General features: G+C 41.8%; 1 protein-coding gene across 1 annotated transcript in view; it reads right to left on the bottom strand.

Annotated features, from left to right (window-relative positions):
- Positions 1-6708, bottom strand: part of LOC125485609 (disintegrin and metalloproteinase domain-containing protein 12-like) — a 46081-nt gene extending 39373 nt beyond the window's left edge. Inside the window, exon 1 of the mRNA XM_048609160.1 lies at positions 6630-6708. The gene's annotated coding sequence lies outside the window, so the exon portion shown is untranslated. The remainder of the gene's footprint in view (positions 1-6629) is intronic.
- Between the last annotated feature and the right edge of the window lie 1372 nt (positions 6709-8080).

Below are 8080 nucleotides of genomic sequence, written 5' to 3' on the forward strand. Positions count from 1 at the left end.
TCATAGGAGCAGAGAGCCTCTCTGCTCCTATGATGCTGCTTGGCCTGCTGTGTTCATCCAGCCCTGAACCTTGTTGTCTCGGATTCTCCAGCATCTGCAGTTCCTACTATCTCTGATATAAATTTACTGGAGTCTTGATTTGTTTTAAACTCAGAATCAATAAGACTATTTCATTGGTAATAAAAACTTGCAATTACAAATCCAAGATAAAACATTTGGCAACATATTGTTATGAAACTGGATAATACAATTAAACATAATTCTCCTCTCTTGCTTTGAACTCAACATTTTCCATGCATTAAATAGATACATCAAATCTGGGAAACAGAAGGAAGAAAGGGAAAACAGAAAAGAAATGAAATTTGGACCAAATAGTGAGTCAAAGGTAAGTTTTTGTTAGGATTCTGACTGAAAGTAAGGTGGAAGAAGGCAAGGCAATACGATATGGGGGTAAGAACAAGAAGTAATGCTAGCAATGGCTGCAAGAATGGTTTATAATGTTAAAATGCAGAGAACAGGCAGAAAAGCATAAACAGTATTGGGGGAATGATGCATGTACAGCTGAAGAAGATCACTGAGATAATGTAGAGTGAGGCCATGAGAGCAGTAAAAGCCAGAAGAGCTTCACAAGGACAACAGCAATAGTCATTGTGGAAGGTGGCATCTGAAGGCAGTTAGGATGACTAAAGTGGCATGTGACAGCAAATATGATCAGGTTAAAGTGATTGACTAAAGTGGCGCTTGACAGCAAATACTGTCATGTCTGTGTGAGTCATGGTAAATGTGTTAGAGAGATGCAATGAGTGAATACTCTGTAAGGAAATATTTATCATAGTTGGAACAGATAGCCATAAGAATGCTGTATGAGCAAGCTCCGCATGCAAGTATCTGTTGTAAAACTGTATAAAAAGCCACGTCTACTCACCATAAGCAGCATAAGCTCAAAGATGTACTAAGATGTGCTTTCAATAAAGACAACCTTTAAGACTTCTGCCCGGTGTCCGTCTTGCTCCTGTTCACCAGTCTCGGAAAGAATCCAACAACTTGGCGTAGCTGGCAGGATCACAATAAAATGCCCTACCACCACCATCGCTCTCGTTTCATTCTATTGGCATCTGCGAGGTAAGGACTCATCTATTTAAAAGTCCTTAGGAGAAAGTGATAGTCTAAATGGTGGAAGGTCCTGTTTGACGTGATCCAAAGAAGGTGAGCCTAGTCAGTCCAGAATTTGTTGTTAAAAAGAGATGTCTGTTTTGGTAATCAATTAGATTATCTATGGCTCAAAAAGAGTCTAGTTTCGGTTCTGATCTAAGAGATGTGAGACCTAGCGTAAAAATGTCTTGTTCATTACCAACTACTGTCAAAGGTAAGCAGGCACCGCCTGACATTCTAGAAGAGGAAGTCTTGCAAAAGAATATATTGAACAACAATTCAATCTCCCTACCACCTTAATGGAAATTTGTAAATTTCCAAGAGACAATGGTCCCTGGATGAAATCAAACGAGCTTGGGGAAAAAGTACCCAACTCAAAGGTAAAGAACGAACTTGATGGTCTCTTTGTGTTATGCAACAATTAAGACAGAGACAAGAGATCATTGACCAGTCTAATCATGACCAAAAAGTGAATAATTTGAAAGACCAGTTGAAAGCGGTATACAATGAATTAAAAACAACTAAAGACAAATAGGCTGCCGCTAAAAAGGAGATAGAATACATGAAGACTTCTTCGCTGACTCTGCCACCTTACCCCGCTACACCTTTATATTCCATTCTTACTCCGAGTGCACCCCCTCTTAAAGGCAACTTGGAATCGTCCTCAGAAAGTGATGATGATTCCGAAACTAGTAAGGGAATCCCTGTGGCCATGTGCCCAGTCTGACTAAAACAATAAAAATGGAAAAAGACGAATGTCAAAGAAAAGGACAATGAGCGGGGAGGGTCCAAATACAAATACACACAATGGGCTGCTCATGAGCCCCTGATCCGAAATTGGTCGAAAGGTGGTCAAAAGAATTGCCTAGAAGACCGTAGAAAGCGTGACCTAGAAAAACTTGGAGTGAATTGGAAAAGTTGAAAAATATTTACTCGTTACATCCCATGGACAGAGTTCAAATTTTATCCGCCATGGTGGAATCAAATATGGGAAATTAACTTCTCACTCGAGTGACAGCACAGTTCGGAGAGAATGGATAGAAGTTAGAGGACAGGTGGCGTTCTATCAGCAACTGGCTCCACGATCACAGCCCTCCTAAGACAGATTATAACAAAATAACTAATGTCAACAAAAAGGTACTGAAGACGTTAGGGACTTCGAGGATATTCGGATAGAACACTTAGGGCTTGCTCGGGATGGTGGGGCAGATGATATAGAAAAGCAGACACTCGCCCAATTAAAATCAGCCTTTGTGGTTGGCTTTAAACCTGAACTCGCGAAAATGCTGAAGTTACATTGCTGCAATCGGGAGCAGCACCACACCTCCCTCAGAGACCTGATTGGAGAAGGAAGTAAGCTGGAACGGGACATGGAATCAAAACTCAGAGTCATGCCCACTGTAGACCCCACTAACACTGATAAACATCCCAGAAAATGCCACAATTGTGGAAAGGAAGGACATTGGAGTAAAATTTGCAGACAGAAGAAAAAGAATCCAGGCAGGAAACGAATCCCAAACCTCCTAAAGGGGCTTCTAGATGGGATAAATTCACCCTAATGCAATGCCTGACTCTACTTGAGCAATATAAAGGGTACTCAGAGTCTCAACTGAAGCAACTCATTGATCTTACAAAAAACTAATTCAGCCCACCCTCTACCTTTTAGCCCCTTTTACTGCAGCTTTAGAAAATCGACTGGACGGCTGTTATGTTTTAATGGGAGTGGGCGATAAGGAAATTGACTGTCTCCTTGACACAGGTGCCAAGTTAACTTGTCCTTCCTTTGTTTGATGGCCATGGTCTACCCTGAAAGGGTGAGAAGAGGACAGCAGTGGGAGCTGGGGAGAAAGAACTCAAGATTGAGAAAACAGAACCCCTTCCTGATACAGCTGGCCCCCTATGAAATAGTCACCTCTATGTGGGTGGGTCCTGTCACACAAGCTTTACTGGGCATGGATGTATTGACCCAGATAAACTCGTCAACAACAAACTTGACAATGGTCAAGTCACCTGGTCCATAAGGCACCTTACCCAAGAGGAATAGCAAGACCACCAGGAAGGCCTACCTTGGCACAAGCTTAACCCCTGGTCTTGTGCAGTATACGGGCAACTCCCAATAGGATTATAGGCCTCAGTCCCTTTGAAGTCATGACAGGTTGGCCTATGTCCTCACCCAGTACCATTGACTTACGTACTGCTGACTACCACCTGTTAATTGACTCTTTGCTCCAATATTGTCACGATCTAACCATAGCTGTGAGCTCTGCTTTCAAAAGGTGCTGGCAGCTTGGGGAAATCCCCCAGATGGAGCACACAACTTAGTTCCCGGCACCTGGGTCTACATCAAAAAACTACATAAAGAACCTTTGGGCACCATGTGGGAAGGTCCATACCAAGGGAAGGTCCATACCAAGTTCTGCTGACAACACAATCCACAGTCCACAACAAGAAATCTTGGATCCACACATCTCACTTAAAAAGGACTACTCACAATATCGAAACATGAAGTTGTCCGCAATAAGTCTGTTACTCGCGTCTTTTTGTATGGTTTCAGTTGGTAATGTACCTAAATGAGAACTAAATGTAAACACTTTCCTTTACCTCTCATACTTATGCCTTTATGAATAATGTGTCCAGCTGTCGGGTGTGTACCCATATTCCGACCCACTCCAAAGGAGGAATCCAAATACATCCAATCCCCTTCAATGCCTCTGAAGTGGTGGAACGGGTGCTGAAACAGAACAATTCACTGCCCGGAAATTGGGAGGGTTTACAGACCGAAGCTGGCTGCTCAATGGTTAACAACGACAGGCTAATGGAAGAGTGGGCAGTCTGCAGGGTGCGCCCTCACTGTCTTCCATAGATTCCAACAACCAGACTACTGCACCACCTCCTCTCCCCCTTTTGTTACACTGACCAACACTTTGTATGAAGGAAAGCGCAGAACCCCTATCTGTCTCACCTGAACTGCAGTTCAGGAGAAGGGGACACCCATGGGAGTCAGCAAATGCTCCCAATATTATAACATTTCTATTTTCCCCCTCCTGGGAAAAAATTCCCAATCCTTTCTGACCAAAGGGATTCAACAGCTCTGTCCTCACGCAGGGCTCCAACAGACTTCTTATTTTTCGCAAAGCCAACCGCAGAGACACTTTTAAACAAAATTGTTTACTAGAAATATTACCCATTTCACACGTTTTAACGGTACCTATTTTGTTTGTGACCACAAGGCATACGCCTGGTTATCCCCCTCCTGGACAGGGTCCTGTTATCTCGCTTATGTGGTCTCGTTTATGGGTCACCTTACAAAACTACCCGATATCCACTCTACTATGTGCAGTGTGCAATCACTGAAACCGAACAATTCTTTTCTATTCTGTTTCCCCCGTATGGCACTGCCAGGTTGGCCAAGGAATTATACAATATGGCTGCTGCTCTGCATCAGATAGCTAATTACGCAGCCCAGGCCTTAGATAAAACCACTGCCGAAATGCTAGCCACTCGCACAACTGTCTTACGAAACCAAACAGCCCAAGCTTCTCTCTGAAAAAGGAGGCACGTGTGCCCTCTTCGCGAGAGAATGTTACACTTACATCCCTGACAGTTCGGAGAAAATTACCAACCTTGCGGATTACATCCGTAAAGACGTTGACAAACTCAAATACCCCCAGAAAACACCCTTTGGAGTTGGGCTATGGGTTGGTTAGGATAGCACCGTTAAAATGGAAAGGACATGATTAAGAAGTATTTTCCATATGTGACTATCTAATATATTTCTTACTGTTTCCATATTAAGTATGTACTTTCTGGAGAAAGACGTAGCAGTGTTGATAATACAGATTCACTTTATGTTATATACATGATTTCTAACATTAGGTTAAAAAGCATACTGCTTTTCAATACTTAAATAAATACAACTCCTGATCTGGTGAATACTGCTAAAATCTGGGAATCAATGGCACTTTGAATTTGCCATTTCATCAGGTCAATACAAGTTGATAGTTATGCCTTTGGGATGAAGACTGTATTTGCTACATTATTGTAGTATCAGCCTACACAGGTTCCAGGAGACCTGTTGCACTGCTTGAGGAATGGCAGAATTTCCCAGTTGCCTATCCATCCCGGCTGTGACCCTGTTCTAAATGCTCAGAACAGGATCATTAATGTATTAGAAGTGGGCACCTGGCTAGTATTAAGGCACCTTCCGTTTTAACCCAATGTGCAAGTTGGTTGTTGCTGACTGATGGGTCAAATGGCCTTTTTCTGCACTGTTGGGATTCAGTGATATCCAGCAAGGTTTGGACAACATTAAGGTTTGACAATTAACATTCAGACCATACACATTCCGGGCAATGAGCATCTCCAAACGACAAGTTCTAAACACCTTCCCTTGGTGTTCAACGACTGTTTCAGCACTGAGTGTTCCTTCATTGGCATCCTGGGATAACATTAACCAGAAACTTTTGATTCCCACCTTGAAGTTGAAAATTTGGGCCCAAGTGTCAGTGGGACGTTTGCCAGTGGACGTTGTCACAACTAACTGGAAATCTACCCTCAGTGGTTATATACATAAGAAAACTTAACAGCAGAATCACTAACTCAAGATCAAAGTGAGAATGTTGTTTGATTTTTTTGCTCCCCCAGCCCAAGGACAGTAAAGTCAGCTGAGGTTAGGAAAATCAACATGGAGCAGTATTCGGCAGCAGTAGTGCAATAGTACAAGTACTTAAGCAGTAAATTCAATATTGGCCATGTTAAATACAGCAGTAATATGTCAAACCAAGAGTGCTTTAGTGTTGATACTCAAAACAGCAACTACAATTCATATAATTCTTCCAAGTAATCCTGCCAACATTTCGAATGAAATAGAATCAAGTTTCTTCAAGGGTGTTAAGAGTAAAACCAGAAATAATGACAATTTATTAACAGCAAGGCAAGGCCAACAAAAATAAACTGCAGTATATAGCTTCCAAATCAGAGCAGTTTATATCAATGTTCACCTTTGGCCCACTCTTTTAAGTGTTTCATTGAAACAGCAGGATGGCCTCAACCAATTCCCGTTCTGTAAATGTCATCAGGCAGCCATAGCAAGCAGTTCAAGCAGGGTCAAGCGTGGCTAAATCATCCCTTATCTGCTAGAGAAGTGAACTTTTCATTTCCATGAAGTAATTGATGTGTTGGTTCAAACAGGATCAAATGAAACTTATACTGGTGTGCAAGAATGAGTATTAAGCATTCCTCAAAATAAGTGCGTGATTTTGTTTATCAGGTAAACACTCAGTCCGGGCATTTCCAACAAATTAGGAGACTAAGAAGAATTAGAAATATACGAGCTATGGTGAATTTAATAGGCTAACATGGATAACTTTTGATTGTTGGTGCTGGCACAGTACAGGCTTTAGCCACTTTTGCAGCTATCCTTGAAGACATAGCAACGTGGTTTTATTGTTTGCAAACAAGAGATTTCAGTTACTTACCGTATAATTCCGTGTGTTTGTGACAGTACTGCCATCAAGCAGGTAGTGTGTCTCTGTGTAGTTTTCAGCAAAAAGCACACTGTAAAACAGGAACAGCGTGAAACAATTAAAAGCATAGCCCGACACAACACAGAGAACATAAACAACTCATTGAATACATTGTAATGGACAAATTCTGGATCACATGCACATAGTATGATTCAAGATTAAAATATCTTTCTTCCTGCAAATCTAAAATAATCAGGCAACGAATTTAAGTATTCTTTTCAACTGAGTGCATAAAAACCTTGCAGGGATTGGAATTTTTCTTTGGAGTTGTACTAGCTTTTTGAACATGGGCAGAACATCATGCATAGAGCTATTTGGCCAGCTTCACATGAATGCCAGATTTGTAAATTATTATAAGAAATGATTTTGAAATTTTCCATGTCTGAATTGATATTTAATAGGGTGGATGTATTCATGATAGACAGTGCATTTCAATGATATGTCTCATTGTGTACAACTCTTCTGCTGTTACTCCTGAAGCGGCAAGCTACATTATGCTACCCGTAACTCCTAATGCTCTGCCACTTCATTTGAAATGCAAGTCATGCTGCACTGATTTTTACTAACCCAGCCCATGTTAGTATGCAGCTTGGACGGAGTTCACACCCATCCTCCTCCCCTGACCAATTTTATGATAGGACAGGTAGCATGCTCAGCATTGCTCCACTTCTGGAGAACTGAATGGATTGAACAATGTAAGAGCTGTTTACCACCTAACCCCAATGCCTGGACCCTCCCCAGGCCTCAGCTGGGAAGGGTGCAGAGTTGGGGTGGGGTTCCAATGTTTTAAGCTAATTAGAGAGGCATTTAATGATTTGAAACAACATGGAATTTCATTACATTTTTGTGCGTAAATGCTGAAATATTAGGTAAGTATTGAGGCACGTGTGAACACAGATGGTGCATAGTCTGACACTCCATTTTGCCAGCAGTAATGATTTGCATCATTTACTCTATATATTGAGTTGTGGTGGTAAGAATTTCAAATATAGTTACAGAACTGAGACCGTTGTGAAGGTTTATGTCATCACTGCATTTCAGCTGGTTACTGCATGTAATCCAATCAGAAATGTATCAAAACACATCTCATAGCTGGGACTTACTTATAGCAATAAGGGCCTCTCCTACTTTCCTCCTGGCACAAACAGAACCTACAAATCGCTTCTGTAGGGAAGGCCCAATGCAGGTAACCTAACTGGCTAGCATCAGGCCTTTCACACAATTAAGATTAAGATGCCAGTGGGGCAGCAATCACATCCAATCTGCAGGGTGATGGCTGCTGCTGGTAATGCTCTGAGACCCAGCCCAAGGATTGCCGCTAAGAAACTTTTCCCCATGGCAGACATGTCTAAGATCAGAGGGTATAAGCTTAAGGTGAGGAGTAAGTGGTTTCGAAGAGATCT

This window comes from Rhincodon typus, chromosome 20 (genome assembly GCF_021869965.1).
Source record: "Rhincodon typus isolate 14 chromosome 20, sRhiTyp1.1, whole genome shotgun sequence".
Taxonomy (NCBI): Eukaryota; Metazoa; Chordata; class Chondrichthyes; order Orectolobiformes; family Rhincodontidae; genus Rhincodon; species Rhincodon typus.